Raw genomic sequence first — 17124 nt, 5'->3', positions numbered from 1 at the left:
ATACCAGTTGGTGGGTCCTATGGGTGCGCTACTAAAACATCCTAGCGAAAGCTGTGTACAGGTACAGGTCCCAGTCCAGACTACATCCTGGGGGACGGGTCACCAATTCTTTCTTTGGTATGCTGGTATCCAGCCTCGACACGTCGAGCCTACATCCCAGGGGGGCCAAGTACTAAGGAGAAGTTGGTAGCGCTACACACAGCGAAGACAAATGGCGTACAGATAAGTGTTGTTTGATTGATAGTTCTCAAAAGTATCTTACAAAGCCAAAAATTATTACAAGCCGCTTCCCAGCGAAACCCTTGCCCTGTTTCTGTAGATCTAGCTACTCATCATCAGCAGGATCCCGCTGGAAGCGTTCGGCCACCAGTTCCACGACGTCTTGTACGCCCTCCCGAGCGGCGTCTTCAGTGGCGGCCACCGGACCAGTGATCACTGGCTCCAAGGATATAGCTAGGTCGTGACTCCGGAAGCATGTCAAGACATACTCGATCACCGCCGATAGAGCCTGCCGCCCTCGGCCTCCAGGCGGGCACCAAGAATTTGGTCCAGGCGTCGGAGGCGGTCGGCGATGGAGTCCAGCACCGAGAGCGCATCGGAGATAGACGTCGACAGCTCCGACACCGAGATGGAACTCATCCCTAGCGGCACCAGTGCCGTGCTCGCCTCGCCGGCCCATGCGGCGATGCGCTGGACCCCGGTGCGGTGCTCCACCTGAAGATCCTCGAGGGACTTCCTGGTGGCCTCCACCACCTGGAAACCCTGCGCCGCCTGTGCCACGTTGAACCGGCGGACCTGCTCCTCCAGCTCTTTTTCTTTCTTCTCCGCCTCGAGCTCGTGCTCAGCCAGCAGCTCGCCTCGCCGGGTGAGCATTTCCTCCCTGAAGGCGAGATCCTTCTCCCGCCTGGCGAGGTCCGTCTCCCGCCTGGCGAGGTACGTCTCCCGCCTGTCCAAGGACTCTCCTTTCGCTTTAAGCTTCTCCTCGGCAAGGGAGGCGTCGCTGGCCTTGCCCTCGAGCTCTTGCTGCAACTTTTGCAGCCTCTCCACAGTCATGGTCTGCTGGATCTGCTGCTCTTCTAGGATCTTGTCCAGGGCACTCAGCTTGGCCCAGAGCTCTGTTTCGAGGGCCTCCCACTGAGACACGGCCTCCTCCCTCCTGGCCAACTTCTTCTCCCTCCAGGACGCCTCCAGCTCACGGGCGTACACCTTCTGGAGGTCCCTTTTGTAATCCTTGCGGTCCCGCTCGAGCTTGGACCGCTCGGAGGTGAACTGGCAGGACGCCGCCTTGGTGCGCTCCTCCAGCTGGGTGCGCCAGTCACTGAGGCGCTGGTGCTCGGCCTCAAGCGCCTCTCACTCCCGCAGGATCGCCGCCTCAGTCTCATGAAGAGCCCGATGGGCACGAGACAGCACCCGAGGGAGGGGAACTGGCGCTGCTTCTGGCTCGACGCTGGACCGGAGCCGCCGCCCAAAAACCACCTCCGTCTCCTCCGGAGTGGGTGGCGGGATGGAGCTGGACATGCCCCCCGCGTCACCCTCGATGGCGGGGGTGGGCGCAGTTGGGACCTCCTCCGCCACTACCGACGGTGTACTCGACGACATCGCTGTCGTTGAGGCTGCGGTAGCCATCGACGCAGTTGGGACCTCCTCCGCCGCTGTGACGCCACTTGACGTTGGTGTCGCTGCTGTCGGACCCCCAGCTCGAGCATGGGAACCCGGTGGCGCCGCTGCTGTCAGACCCCAGCTGGGGGCGGATCGCCGGCACCACTCCCAGCAGATGCCTGCTGCTGAGAGCCAGACCCACCGGCGAGCATGGTATCTGGCAAAGGAGGCGCGACCTTGGGAGCAGAGGGGGAGAAAGCCCTAACAAGCAAAGGATGGGTTAAGACCCATCGGCATGATAAATAGACTAATGGAAAAAAGGGCTACACTCACTTGGGGCCCTGGACTTTCCAGCGACCCTAGAAGCGGGACGACCGCCACTCTTGCTGCTGCTGTTGCTGTTGCTGGTGCTGGTGCCCCTGGGGGAGATAACCCCCAGGTGGTGGTGGTGGTGGCAGGACCGATGGCGGTGGTGGTGGTGGTGGCGGCGGGCCCGATGGTGGTGGTGGCAGAGGACTGATGCGCCTCTGTGCGCCCTGGGCCTGGGAGCCAGCCTCCTCGGCCCCACTAGCAGTCCTCTGACGCTTCTGGGGGGGTCCGAAACAAGCGACCCGTCAGCACGACGCAGCCGGCGTTGCCTCTCTTCCTCCGACCCCCCGGTACCACCTGGGGCGGAGAGCTGCTTGTAGGTCCCTTGCCCCTGTCCATGGAGCTGGGGGCCACGGCGGGACCGGTACTAAGAGCCCCACTGGCGGGCTGGGGACCCGCAGCCGGTACACCAGGGATCTGTATCCCGCAGAGGGGGTCCCGACCGCCGGTCTGGCGAACCGCCACGCCGCTCTCATCGAGGGTCGGCAGCGTGGCAAGCACCACCGTTCGTAGCCCTAGATCATCATAGAGCGTCGGGATGTCCTGGGGGAGTATCAAGGATTCAGGGATAAATGATTCACCAGTAATACCCTTCACCAAGAGTTCCAGCTCCTCCCAGGACAGATCGGTACCCGGCCCGCGCTGGATCCTGCCGATATCATTCGGGCCAGTGAACCAACAGTACAGGCACGACCTCCTCTGCAGCGGCATGACCCGGCGCTTCAGGAAGTCGCCGACCACATGCATGGAGGTCAGACCACCGGTTGCCAAGGTCTTGATCCTGTTCCGTACGGGCAGGAGCTCTGGCGATAGCGATGGCTTGGTTCTCTAGTGCTTGCGGTCGAGGGATGGCCCGTTGCTCGGCAGGATGAGGCGGTCGTTGGCTTCGGCGTTGGCGATCACCCAGTCGGCACGCCAGTTTTCCCACCTCGCGCCGCCGAAGGTGGAGATGTAGGCTACGGTCGAATTCGGTCTCATCTGAAAGTAGTAGGCACCAAGATGGTCCCTAGCCTTCCCAAACTTGACCAGCACGAAGAAATGGCGGAAGAGGGAAGTGTAGGGAGCCACCCCTATGAACATCTCGCAGAGGTGGATGAAGATGGCCGCTTGGAGGATGGAGTGGGGCGTAAGGTGCTGAAGCTGGAGCCCGAACTCCTCCAACAGCAGCAGGAAGAAAGGCGAGATAGGCAGAGCCAACCCACAGGAGATGTAAGAGACGAACAGAACAAACTCCCCAAAGGCGAGATCGCCGAGGGGAGCGGCACCGGCGCGGATCCTTGTGGCGTGCGCTGGCGCGCTCCACCCAAGCAGGCCACGCACCAGGTTGAGCGCCGCCTCAAACTGGAAGCGGTCGGGGTGGCCGAGTGAAGCCATGGCGTGCACGGCGGCGCAAGTGTGGAACTAAGGAGCGCGAAGGCAAAAGGGCACAGCCGGCGACGCGGGCGTGGAATGAAGGAGCACGAAGGCAAAAGGGCGCAATCGATTGGAAGAAAATGCGAAAGGGTAACTACTGCACGCGGGGGTGAACCCTTTTTCAAGGAAACCAGAGTCCTCGCTCAAGGAAACCCTTCCGCGCGCCCCTCAATCGCCGCAAGAGATCACGTGCGACAGACACCTAGATCTAGGCAGCCCAGTCTATGACACGGGGTCCCGGGTCCACAAGTCATAAACTTTGCGAGTCGGATTTCAGGTGCAGAAGGAACGAACCATCGCACGCGCTTGAAGAGCGAACCGCCGCACGCGGTAGCGCGCCTCTTCATTTCCGCCGCAAAAGACAACAACCCAGTCTATGACACGGGGGCCCAGGCCCACGGGTCATACTCCTTGAGTGCCGGTTCCCGGGTGCAGAAAGAGCGAACCGCCGCACGCGCCGATAGTGCGCCTCCTCAGGGCCACGGCAGAAGACAGAGAAGGTAATTTTTTAAAAACCAATGCAGCGGTATCGAGGCGCCACGCGCGTGGCCCGACGAAACCACCAGGCGTGGGGGCCGCGGGTCAGTCACCGCAAGGACAGATATGGCAGTTGGCGTGACCGAAGGCGGATTGACGGTGAGTGCGTCAGCAGACGCACTGAAATGGCGCGCCAATCACCAATCGAGCCATGTTGAAGCGAAGTACAAGCTTTGGCCCCACCTGCAGGCTCGCATCCTCCCCTGAGGTGGGCCCGGGGGCCACTGTCGGTACCCTGAAACTAGGGTACCCCTTACTAATGTATGAAGACGCAGTACCCACGCTGCTATCTTTAGTCGCGTGGTAAAGGAGTTGTACGTGAGACCAGACCCTGACTCGCCCCAGCCTCGAGCGACTACTCTGGGCCAGCAACAGCGCCTGACCCCACCATGTGGGCGGCTCCGGGACCGCCACGTGGCCAAATAAAGTGATATGCTACAAGGCGTCAACAGTGAGTCCGAACCTCCATGGGAAAGGGTCGGACCCCTGGATATACAGTCCGGACCTCCAAGCTGGTCCGGGACCTCCACGTGTACAGGCCAGACCTCTAGAATGTGATCCAGACCCCCTCCGTATGGGGTCCGGACCGCCCACAGTGGAGGTAGGGTATTACGCTCTGGCGGTCTGAACCACTATAAACCCTCGTGTCCTCGTGTGTTCTTTGACCATCCGATAGACAGGCAAACGCTTAGGCCCCTCCTCATCTTAGGATTTAGGGCGGGTGCGTTCCGCCACCTGGCCGGTGGAATTCTTCCCACCGACAGAAATCATTTCAAAAACCCTCTTGACAGCTATCGGGAGAATTTCTTCAGGGGGAGCTTTTTATTTAGCCAAAGAAAAAGCATTTGAAACAGGGGGAGAATTTTTCAAAATCTTGAAACGCTTTTAAAATCATATTCTAATATCATTGGCTATTTGCAAAAAGAATTTGAAAAGACTTTTACAAAAGATTTGCAAAAACAAGCTAAGTGGTGCAAGTGTGGTCCAAAATGTCAAACTAAAAGAAAGCAACCATGTATACTTAGAAATACTCTCAATTGGTTTAAATTCAAGTAACTTTAGCACACCTGTCAAAATAGCAAACTAGTTACATTCCCACTTTATGTTTGCTTTGATTTGTTTTGGCATCAGTCACCAAAAGGGGGAAATTGAAAGGGAAATGGACTTAAACATTTCCTATAATCAATTTTGGTGTTTGACAACCATCACAAACCTTATGGACTAACTAGTTTTCCCAGTTGATCATTTATTAGGTGCATAAGTTCATCAACAACTATTCTAAGTCGACTATCTGCAATACCTTAGATTATTCCAGAGAGGAGAAGCTTTTTGGAAAAACACCTATGCGCGGACCGTCCGGGCCCTTGCGGTAGACCGTCCGCGACATTAGGGAGAGCCTCAAACAGAAACTCTGCAAAAACATTCGTTTACACTACGAACCGTCTGATGGAGAAGCGAGCACCGTCCGAAGACCAAGCGCGGACCGTCCGGCCCCAGGCGCAGACCGTCCGGTCGTTGTAAAACCAGAAAAACCCGTAGGTGACGGGTTCGGTAAAATTCATTTTTAGCGTCCTCGCGGACCGTCCGGGGTGCACGACCGGACCATCCGCGACTGCTTTATCTGACATCTGACGACGCATTAAATGCTCTACAGCCGTTGATATAGCCGTTACTGTTGATCGTTGCGATTTCAACCGTTGATGTGCAGGGGCGGACCATCTGGACTAGGGGCGCAGATCGTCCGCGGTCGGCAGAAAAGGAGCAACGACTAGGAAGTGGTTGGAAGCTATAAATACAACCCCAACCACCTCCATTCAACACATCTAAGCACTCCACTCATTCACATTTAATACAAGAGCTAGCAATCCATTCCAAGACACACTCAAAGCTTTCAATCTCTCCAAGTCTCACAATTTAGACAAGTGATCATTAGTGCTTAGTGACTTGAGAGAGTGTGATCCGTGTGATTTTTGTCGCTCTTGTTGCTTGGCTTTTGCAATTGTGCTTTCTTCATCTCTTTCTTAACCTTCTAAGTGAATTGTAAAGCAAGCAAGACACACCTAATTGTGTGGTGATCCTTGCGTGGTCTTAGTGACCCGTGTGATTAAGAAGAAGCACTCGACCGGTCTAAGTGACCGATTGAGAGAGGGAAAGGGTTGGAATAGACCCGGCCTTTGTGGCCTCCTCAACTGGGACTAGGTTCTTTGGAACCGAACCTTGGTAAACAAATCGTCGTGTTCATTGGTGTTGATCTCCACTCGATTTGTTTCCTCTCCCTTCCTCTCTCTAAAAGTTCCCTTGCTCATATAGATTTGAGTTGGCTCCCAAAGTTATCTGCATTGATTGAGAAACTCATAGCAAGGAGAACTATCTTCCACACTCCGAATTATTTCTAACGCTAACCCCGAGCATAGTGCGTGTTTAAAGTTTGTAAATTTCAGGTTTCGCCTATTCACTCCCCCTAGGCGACTTTCAGAGGTCGTCGCGCAACCATTCTGGGAGACCTTAGAAAAGTTCGGCGCCAGCAGTGGGGTCCCGCCTGGTGGCGTACGCGCGAGTGCACTGGTGGCGGCGGTCTCACCCTTCCCTCATGGCGGCGACGGCAATTTCGATGTCTGGCTTCGTGAGGTGGATTAGGTGTTGGGCTTCTACGAAGAACGGGTGTGGCACATGTTTTATGACGCGCACATCGGGGGGGTTAGGCGTGAGCTAAAGCCAGGAATCTCAGATTCGGTTGAACAACGCCACAACCAGTTCATGGCGTCGGGGAAGAGTGATGACATCTGGACCCCACAGGCAGAGGCAACGCGCTCACACAATGACTGGCACGCGGTCCCCACTTGTCAGGTGACGCGGGCGGCTGGCCTGTGGCCCCACATGTCAGCGCCAGAAAACAGTAGTTGGGTCGCGCCGTGTGAATTAGGGAATGGGCCAAAAGTGAGGATTCAGGCCCATCCAGGCATTTTTCTCTTTTTCCTTTTATTCTTTCTTTTTTATTTCCAAATTTAAAGATTCAAACTAAATTTTAAATTCCTGTTTTTTTTTAATTTCAGGTTTCCAAATATCCAATACAATCCCAATGGAATATAAATCCTACTGTTTGCATTTATATTATTTATCTTTCTTCCTATTATTTAATTATGGAAAGGGTAATTGACTTTACTAAAATTTTCTCTGCTCTATTTCTTCCTTTTGAATTTTGACTTCAAATATGGTTTGAATCCTTAGATTCCCATTAAGATGTATCTCATACAAAAATACGAGCATGCCATGCAAGATTTATTTCTATTTACTTATCATGTGATTACAAATGCAAGTCTAATCATGCATATAGGAGTATTAACTCCTCTTTATAAAAGTTGGGTATTACACCCGGTGACCCAGTACTCCGAAAGAACTCAAAACAATGAGCCATCTAGGAGAGCACGACAACACTATGCTCACACGCAGCATCGTTGCTTCCTGGTATTGCTGCTCCACGAGCGGCAATTCCATGCTGACTACTGCGAGCAGTCCAAACTAAAGCTCCAAAAGACAAAAAAACATTCCAAATAAACTTGATTGAGCTATAATTTTGCACAAACTTTCACGTTGAAGTTTTGAAGGCGTCCATAAAACTTGAACTCCAAAAGATTAAACCTTTAATGAAGATCTAAAAATAAGCGCTCAACTTGGGGTTTTTGTCAAAATCAATCAAGACATTAGAATTCGGTGCTCAAGTTGAATCTGCCTAAACCACTTGGTGTGAATGATTCTTGATGGTCCTTGCATTTTTTCTATTAAACCCAAAAATCTCCAAAAACTTAGTTGAAAAGATCCAACAAATGATCAAAGAGAGGAAATCGAGAAGGGAAAATAAAAAATGAAAGCTTCGAGAACTCAAGAGAGCATGAAAATGGATTTCACATCACCATGAACCACCTTGGTAAGGACCAAGCTTACCAGATCTCAATACATAGGTAAATATTTATCTTCTAAAACATCTGCATATCTTAATAGTAGTCTAGAGGGAGAGACCTACAAGAGAGAAATCGTAAAAACTAAACCGCTAGGTAGATGCTAGAGAGATAGCTGGTTGAGGCAACCCTCCTCTTATTTATAGAGACTATTACACATTCCTAGCATAGCCCTAAATATTTTAGAGCTAAACAACTTATTCCGGGACATAATGGTCCTACTCCCAAAACCATAGATCTGACAACCACATTCCCTCTACGGATTTGTTTCGTCTCAACACAACCTCTATAATTGATCTATGTATGTTATGCTATATTGAGAAGGAGATCTTTAAAAGTCTTGATTTTGAGAAAATTAAGAAGGCATTTCAAGCCATGAAAGAACGTAGGATGAATTTTTCTAAGCCTGCGAGAAAGCTTTAGAGATTTAGTAGGCTAGTATCTAGTGGTAAGACTTCACACAACATTATAAACTAAATGTATGGTTATTTATTGACTCTCACTAACTAATCTTTTTTCTACTTGACAGGTTTATCATTTATATTTTGTTGCATATTTAATATTGTTACATGGACCAAACATCGTTGCCTTTTTGAGGTATTATCTTGAATACCTTATCATATACGATATATTTTCTAGAACCTTTTTATGCATGATTCTATAATGGATCCATATCAAACACAGATTGCTTTATTATTAGATATGTTCTCATATTATGTGTCTCTGAGTCTGTGACTCTTTTGGGTGGAGACTCCGTCAATCCACCATACCTAGTTTTTTTGGATGGATCCACCACTACTCGTGTCTGTCACTGTCTATAGGTGTCAGCCACAACAGCTAGTCACTTGGTCAAGTCATAACACTCGTTGTATACCACTCTTAGTCCATTGGCACAAACCCGTGCCTTCACTGTCGACCATCGTATTCAGACTCCACACCTGTGCACCACAAACTGTGATATCCTGACCTAGTTGGATTGTGTGATATCCTGATCCAAGGCTTAATATGATGGATAGAATACTCAAACCAATAAGGTGCAGCTTATTTTACTATCTTAAAAGAACATCTAGGTTAAGTGTGCTTTGCTTAGAGCAATTTTAGGATGGGTGATTGATCGAAAAGTTTTCTTAGGTGCGCATGAGTGAGGACAAAGTGCACACAAAAGACTTGTGTTGGTCTATGGAGCTGACGGGGATATGGCTGACAGGCGGGCCCTTTGGCTAGCGGTGGCGGCGGCGGCGCAGGCGTGCCTGCGCACAACGCGTAGGACGAGCGGAGTGGCGGTGTGATATACTATTGACCTAGTCCGGGTGGATGGTGATATCTTGTCCTAAGGGTTAATAGAATTGATAGAATATTCATATCAATAAGGTACATCTTCTTTTTTAGAAACCTACCTCGGAAGAATCTTTGGATTAAGCGCGCTTGGTCTAGAGCAAACTTAGGATGTGTGACTGACCGAGAAACTTTCTCAGGTGCACACAAGTGAGGACTAAGTGCGCACAGAAGAATCGTGTTGGTATGTGAGAATGATTTATGATCTTAAAAGGTTGTCAGGAGTAAGTACCATTGGTTTGGGAGTGGACGAAGTGTTACACGGGGCTGGACAGATTATATAATCTGGACATATTATAATTTCAAACAAATATACCTTAAATCTTGTGATTGCCAATTTTGAACATAAATATTCCTTGCGTAGCAATTCAATTTTCAGTCTTCATCGCACATGCAAATCATGCGGCTTCAACACCTTTTTTGCTACAAAGAAAAAACTACACCGATGCTTTTTTTTTGCTGCTTTATTAGTTGTTACCGATATGATATGACATAGCTTGATTTATCTCCGAATGTAATACCCAATTTGTAAGAAAATATTAAAAGAGAAATTATTTCCTTATATATATATATATATATATATATATATATATATATATATATATATATATATATGTTATCTCTATTTACCATCACATGTGAACATCTCATTTAAAAACAAATAATTAGTAAAAGACATGTCACTAAATTGTGCATCATGATGGAGTTTTGCTTGTTTGTGCACTTGATAATAAAATAATAACAATAGAAATATAATAATAAGGTGGAAAATTTGAATTTAAACTAAAGGTGCACTTTAAAGAATTGAGAACAATATAAAGAAAATAGGGAATAAATATTATGCAACACAAAATAAATTTATAAATAAATAAATTTATCACATTTTGGGCATGTCCAAATTATACTATTAATCTGATGATAATTTACCACAGGGCTAAATTTGAAATTTGAATTCAAAATGAGAAGGAAAAACAAATCAGAAAAGAAAAAGAAAAGAAAATAAAAAGGAAAGCTTACCTCGGCCCTAAACCCTGACCTCGGCCCATTATCCCATCTCTCTTTCCTCTGCGTGGCCCGTTTGTGTGAGCTCGGCCAGACCGCGCTGACGCGTCGCTTACACGGTGGGACCCGCTCGTCGGTCGCTCCGCGCACACCACCGCACTCCTGACATATAGAGCCACTCGTGCAGCCACTCCACAACCCGCACAGACCCGAGCCCGCAGGTGTTCGCTGACCGTCTAGGCCTGCCCACTGGAGGAAGTCCTCGCGCGCATGGCGGACTCGCCGTAACCGCTGCGTGAACAGCTCGTGCACGATGCGCAACACCCCCCTTCTTCGAACCTACTCGTTTGCGGCCATAAAAGGCGAGACCGACTTCTTCCTCTCCCCTTTCCATCGCTGCCTAGCTCCAGCCGCCAAAACATCGACGTACGTGGGGGAAAACGGGCCACCGCCGTCGAACAAGGGGACGGAGGGCACTCGGGCACCCATAGGGCATACTAGTGTTGCGCCGTGTCTCCTAGAAGCTTCGGCGACAACTGATTCCGCCGTTGGCGTCGCTGCGCCGGTCGAATCGCTCATCAGAGCCATGCGCCGCCGCAGATCTGCCTCGGCGCGTGGGCAAGCGTCGTTCCGCTTTGACTCTGGTAAAGACCCGCTCACGTGTTCATAAGGTTCCTCGCATTATGTTGGATCGACTTAGAGTCTCGATAAGGCGTCAGGGCGGCGACATTTGCACACCGGGGAAGGTGCCGCCGTGAGTGCACGACCACCGCTGTCACCCGGCCTCGGGGTAGAAGACGAGATCCATGCCGTCCGATCTGGACTGAAAGGCGTAGATTAGATCGAAAGATAACATGTTGTAACACCCCTGGTGTTACTGTAACTAAAACTTGAGCATGACATCATAAACATTGGCATTGCATATGTTTGACACACCTAGAGTGCACTCACTAGGTAAAAATTTCAAACAAGTTGTATTGTTTTAGTGCTTTGCAAATAGAACCCTGGATAGGGAACTTAACCCTAAATAGGGATTAGAGGGGTAAAACCTAACCAAATTGAGAAAATCTAAAAGCTTTAGGGAAATAGTCATGAAATATTCCCAAGAATAAATTTGAATCACATTTATACCCCTGGGATACCAAAAACCCCATTTGAAACCCTGGAAAACCCTAAAACCAAACCCTAGGGACCTATGTGCAAAATTAGTCCACTTTTTTTGGACTAAAGTGCAAAAACCAAGTTAAATAAGTATCTTAAGTCATTTGGGTCACTCATATGTGAATTTACAAGCCAAACCCTAAATTTTGGACTCATTTGCAAAAAGGACCCTAATTGAGATTTCATGTTAAGTCTGAATTTCAGAGTTTTGGCTCAACTTTGGAGCCTTGCAACTTTTAAATTCTAGGGTATTTGCCCTAGGTCACCACATCAAAGTTGTAGACCAAACTAAGGAGGACAACTTTGCTTAAGGTTGTGAGCCTAGTTGTTAAGGAAATTTAAGAGATAATTAAGCCCAAAGTTGGACTGTCAGGTCATTGGGTCTGAATTTTTAGACAAACAGTGCCATCACTGAGACATTGAGCAAGGATTCAACTATGATCTAGCATGAATCTGCCCAGGGCATCTATGACAAACTTGTAGCCGGTTAGTAGCTCTATAACTTTGCTGCAGAGTTTGGGTTGTGTTGCCACAGGAATTTGGAAGAAAACTGGCCCTAAACTATGGCTGTCAGGCTGTCTGAACGAGTTAGTCGCCATGGTACAGTGTCCTGAGATGGATCAGACCGCTAGCGCGGCTGTCCTCGCCGCCGACGATCCCCTCTCCACGATTCGTGCCGCCGCCGGTCCAACTCGTACTCGGGGTAAGTCGATAATGTTGAGGGGTCAAAAGATCTTCGCCGCCGTTGAGCTGGATGTCACCCCGGCTAGCCGCGGTACCTCTCCCCTTGCTCACCGCCCGTGGATAAAGGTGCTCACCGCCGTCGTGCCATCTCCGTGTCCGCCGCGTGTCTCCGTCCATCTACCGCGTCACCGTGACTCCCTACCGCCGTCCCATCGTCGCCGGTGAGGTTGCCACGACGTTAGCCACGGATTCACATGCGCCAGTGCCTTCTTCTACCTCCGACCGTCACGCGTCCTTCGTAAAATTCTCGGCCACCGCTCGCTCCTTCTATAAATTGAGCCCCAGGCAGCTGCGCTAGGTCATCGTGAAGCCAACGCACCCACTCTCCCCCTCAATTAGCCACCGTAGCTGGAGAATTCCCTACTTCCCCCAATTCGGTTCTCCGCCACCGCGAAGAACAGCTTCACCGTCGCCAGCCCTTTTCCAGTCAGTCCCTGTCCCCTGCTTCCTCGTTTGAGCACTCTCACAGCTCTATGATGCTTACCGAACCCTCAATTTGCACGGAATAGCCTTAGATCGCCGGGAACACCTTCATCCGTCCGCCATGCTCTCGGTCACCGTGGCCAGAGCTCAGTAGTTGGTCATTCGTGCAATTAAGTTAGGGGAAAGGTTCTCCAGGTAGTGAATTTGGTTTAGGCCGAGGCTGAGCGCCGGTCATGGCCCCGTTCGGCCGGTCTGCTAGCTCGCCGGAGCTCGGCTGGGCGTGAACGCCGTCGGGGACCTCAAACCGAGAATAGATAGAAATTGGAGGGCTCTTCTGCAATCGTCAGTGACTCCAGAAAATAGTAATAGAAGTCATTTCTGATTAGCCGAAACCTTGAGGGCCTTTCTGTAAAGACACCAGCGCGGGCGCGGGCGCGCGCGCGCTTTCCCTCTGGGTTGGGCCGACTGGGCTAAAACTGGCCCAGTCCTGTTCAACCTTTTCCTTTTTCTTTTTCAGTAGAGCTTTGGAAATTTGTTAAAAATTGTAGAAAAATCCTAACATTGTGAAACCAATTTTCCTAGACTTCTTATTTTCTCTAGGATTTAATAAAAATAGTTTCATAATTTTTAGGTTAAATAAGGAATTTTAAGGAATTTAAAGTAGTTTAAAGTAGTAGTTCTGGATTTTTAGAAAATAGATAATAATCCCAAAATTGCTCAAACTTTTTACATAAGCTCTACACATTATTTAGAGGCCTTGGGTAGAATTTGGGTTGATTTGGACCTTGTTTGATACTTAGAACCTAAACCCCCCTGCCCTTTGAACTCCTTTACTCACTCCGGAAACCCTAAGTTCTCAGAGTTCCATGAAGGAAAGTTGTATTCAAGACTTAGATAATAAATCTTTGTTATCTTTGCACTCTCATGAGCATTACATGGCATTCATTCTTATATATATACCTATATGGTTATATTTAGAAAACGATGAAGAGATTGAAGTGACCGAAGAGAAGACACCACCACCTTCGGATTCTCAGGCCGGGAATTGTTTCTACTTCGATATCTGCGGGTCTGAGCCTTACTCACCTACTAACAAAGGCAAGCCCCGGTGCATTTGCCACCTTCCTTGATGTTTTTAAAATCTTTCTCACTTGCTTGCTGCATTAGGTGATAGGAGTTGCTTGATTAAACACTTCTTGCATTACCTTCCTTGAACTTGATTACCTTCATTGAAACCCTATTTTCACAAAAAGGTTTTACCATGCTTAGTCTTGCTTTTAGAAAAACAAAAGGATTTGTTTTACAAAAGATGTTTGGCAAAGTGGGAGGGTTGTTTTCAAAAATAAAATTTGATGGTGAATCCATCATGGCCATGATGGATTCAACATCGAAAAAGATGTACCTCTGCCAGGTACCAAGTTTTTGGGTTGAAATGATTAAGCTGAGACCGGGCGGGTGACTTGCACGAGAAGAGAGTCTCGGTGTAGTGTCTCCGTCTGAGTCGATTAAGGACCTTGTCGATGTAGGCTTGATGATCGAGGACCCTTTAACTGGTCACATGCCTCGTCATGGGTAAGCCTTGCCTCGGGCATTCTAAGGTCAGAATAAGATAACACGAAATAGGCGTGGAGCGGTGGCAAGAGTAGCGTGTACCCTCCGTGGCAAGAGGCTGGACGGTGGTGTATCTGTGCTCTCAGTTTGCGTGAACCTGATCTGGTCTTAAGAACCCCGGTGGCGGGTTGACATATGCAAGGGTTAAGTGCTACATATGTCGTGTGATTGGAGATCCTCAGCTGAGTATAATCGATTCAGATCGCCGTACCTTCGCGGTTATGAAGACTTGGTCACTGCCCTACATGTAGCATTCCACTAAAGATGACGGGTTTTTGTTAAGAAATTGGCTAGTGCAGGACCAGTGATTGAACTAGGGTAGAAAGAACTCTAGTTGCAGGTAATTGTACTTAACTTGACAAACAAAATTGGATTTTTAAGGATCCACTTTAGTAAGCATTTCTACAAAACAGAGTCTTTGATTATTGAAAAGCCTTACCTTGACTCCCTTCAGCCAGCATACCCTTGAGAGTCTTTTCCTTAGTCGGGTAAGACTTGCTGAGTAATTCCATACTCAGGGTTTATCCCATCGTTGTTTTTAGGTGAGGAAGTAGCAGATTTCTGTTGCTTCTGTACCAAGGTGGTTCCTAAGGAGGAGAAACAAGAGTGAAGATGCGGGAGGACTTGGTCCTCCATATAGAACTTTTGTTTAAAGCTATCGGGAGGAGTTTGTGCCTCCCTTGGTATGTGTAATAATACTACTCTGCACTCGCTTATATTTCTGGTCTGTAATAAACAACTTGATCTTACTTTTTAATAAATGTAAGTTTATGTAATCGCTTCCGCATTTCTTTATCTCTGATGTTCTGTAATGTCTGCAAGACGGGTGAGACGTTCCTGGAAAGGTAAGGAAAGATACCGAACTTGTCAAGTGACTTAGGAACATCCACAGGGTGTCTGATGTCTGTTAGACAAGGACAACTGTAGGTGGGCCTAATTACTTGGGAGGTTCCGTCACAGCTGGTATCGGAGCGTAGCCCTTCTTTGCAGATTTTATGAGGCATCTTCAAAAGGGTTTTCTAAAAGTCTTATCTAAAAACTCTTTTCTCTTCTTACCTAAGTATTCTGAAGAGTTTATCTTAAAGACCAGATAGGAAGAGTGCAATATATAGAAGGTTGAATCAACTAAGGTTGATTCTGTAATTACACATGCATTATGCTAAGAATTATACTAACAAAATTTTCCCCCTTAGAAAGATGCCGTCGCGCACAAGGAAAACGGCGCGCAAGTCAACTGGACCAATCGATGTGCCCCGACATCAACTGGCCCCTCGACTTGAGATTCCAAGTACCAACTTGCTCTTCAGGTGACACGTAACCTCGCTGCTAGTCATAGCAATACAAACAAACATGATATGGGCAAAATTAATATCACACCAAACATAAGAACAAACTGCATAATAATATTCTTCGCTGCGTAACGAGATCGTAGAAACAAGAACCACTAAATTCGGAGTTACGATTATTAAGTTATGAATTTCTGAAGTTATTAAATACCTAGTATAGCATAAATCAAGTGGATAATTTTGATCTAGGTTTCATGACTAAACAGAGTTACTAGGTGATAGATAATATTAAAACAAAATTATTGAAACTGGAATAAATTAATTTGGATCTAAAATGAATTAAATATGAATTTCACAAGTTTCTAGTATTGTTTTTGTATTAAAAATCATTTTCTAAAATAAATTCTGAAATTCCTCAGGCTTCTGGACTGGGCACATTAATACAGAGAAGGTCGGAGTTTATTCTATAAAATCTACCAGACTCAGACTACTTCCGCGAGGACGGCGGATTGATTCTACAAAAGACGAGGGGCTTCTTTGTAACACTGTTCAGCTGAAGGGGTATGAGGGCTTTCTAGCCGTCCGATCTAACACTGGCGGACCAGATTAGAACTCCAACATTATGAATCGGTACACCCTTATTACCGTCGGATTCAACATCTATGGCTGATCATCTACCACGGCGCGATCTGATCTACTCCCTCTGATCTGGTTACAACGGCCCAGATCAAAAGGTATCATGGCTGATTCTTAACGGTCCGATCTAGATCGAGGGTCTGGATTCAATCTCGAAAGGGTATGCCTAGGATCCGATCTCAGCCGTACACTCTACATCCTACGGCTCGCACTGATTCACCCCCAACCCACTCTTTTTTCCTCGGCCCGCATAGCGGCGACACCGTCCAGCATGGCGGCGCAATGGCTGGGTCACGACCCTATGCCGATGAGTCTCCCAACCGGCACATAGGCACAGGGTGGCGGCGCATCCGTGCAGAGCAATGGCGCATGCACAGGCGAAGCCCCGCACGGCGGTCCCGGGCACCCAACCCACAGTGGATCGACATTACGCACTGAAGAACGAGAACCTAAAGGGAAGGAAAGGTAGATGCCTACCCGGACGAGGCTTCAGTCGATGGGGCCAGGGCTTCCTGCGCGGCCGCCGGTGGTGGTTATTCCATGCCACCCAACCAGCCGACGACGTCTTCTGCCAGTTTGAGGCCGAAGCGACTCCCTAACATGCTCGCGAAGGTCCCTGACCAATCTCCAAAAGCTCGATCGACAGCGAGTCGGAGTTCCCTGGCGGCGGCTGGGACTACTGCTCCCTATGATTCGCTAGCGGCTTGCATGCTTTGTGATCTGCGTATGGCCCTGGCGTCTACTTTTATATGCAGTAGGGGTAGGTAATAATGACTTTTAACTGCACGACCGCATGCAGCTCATTCATGAGCTTATCCATCCAACAGATAATTGTCATCCATACATGATTTGGTTTATCGGGTGTTTAGTTTAAAAATGACGCATCCCAAGGTGAGAACGAGGGTACTTATTTTATTAGCTTGGATATTGCGTTAGACACAAAATACTCACCGATCTAATGATAGGCATGCATCGGATGGAAATTCCAAGGTTATCACGTGAATATGGCAATAATATAGAAGTAATCATATGTTATAAAATAATTTATACTT

This window comes from Zea mays, chromosome 4, assembly GCF_902167145.1.
Source record: "Zea mays cultivar B73 chromosome 4, Zm-B73-REFERENCE-NAM-5.0, whole genome shotgun sequence".
NCBI lineage: Eukaryota > Viridiplantae > Streptophyta > Magnoliopsida > Poales > Poaceae > Zea > Zea mays.
This window is presented reverse-complemented; position numbering follows the sequence as displayed.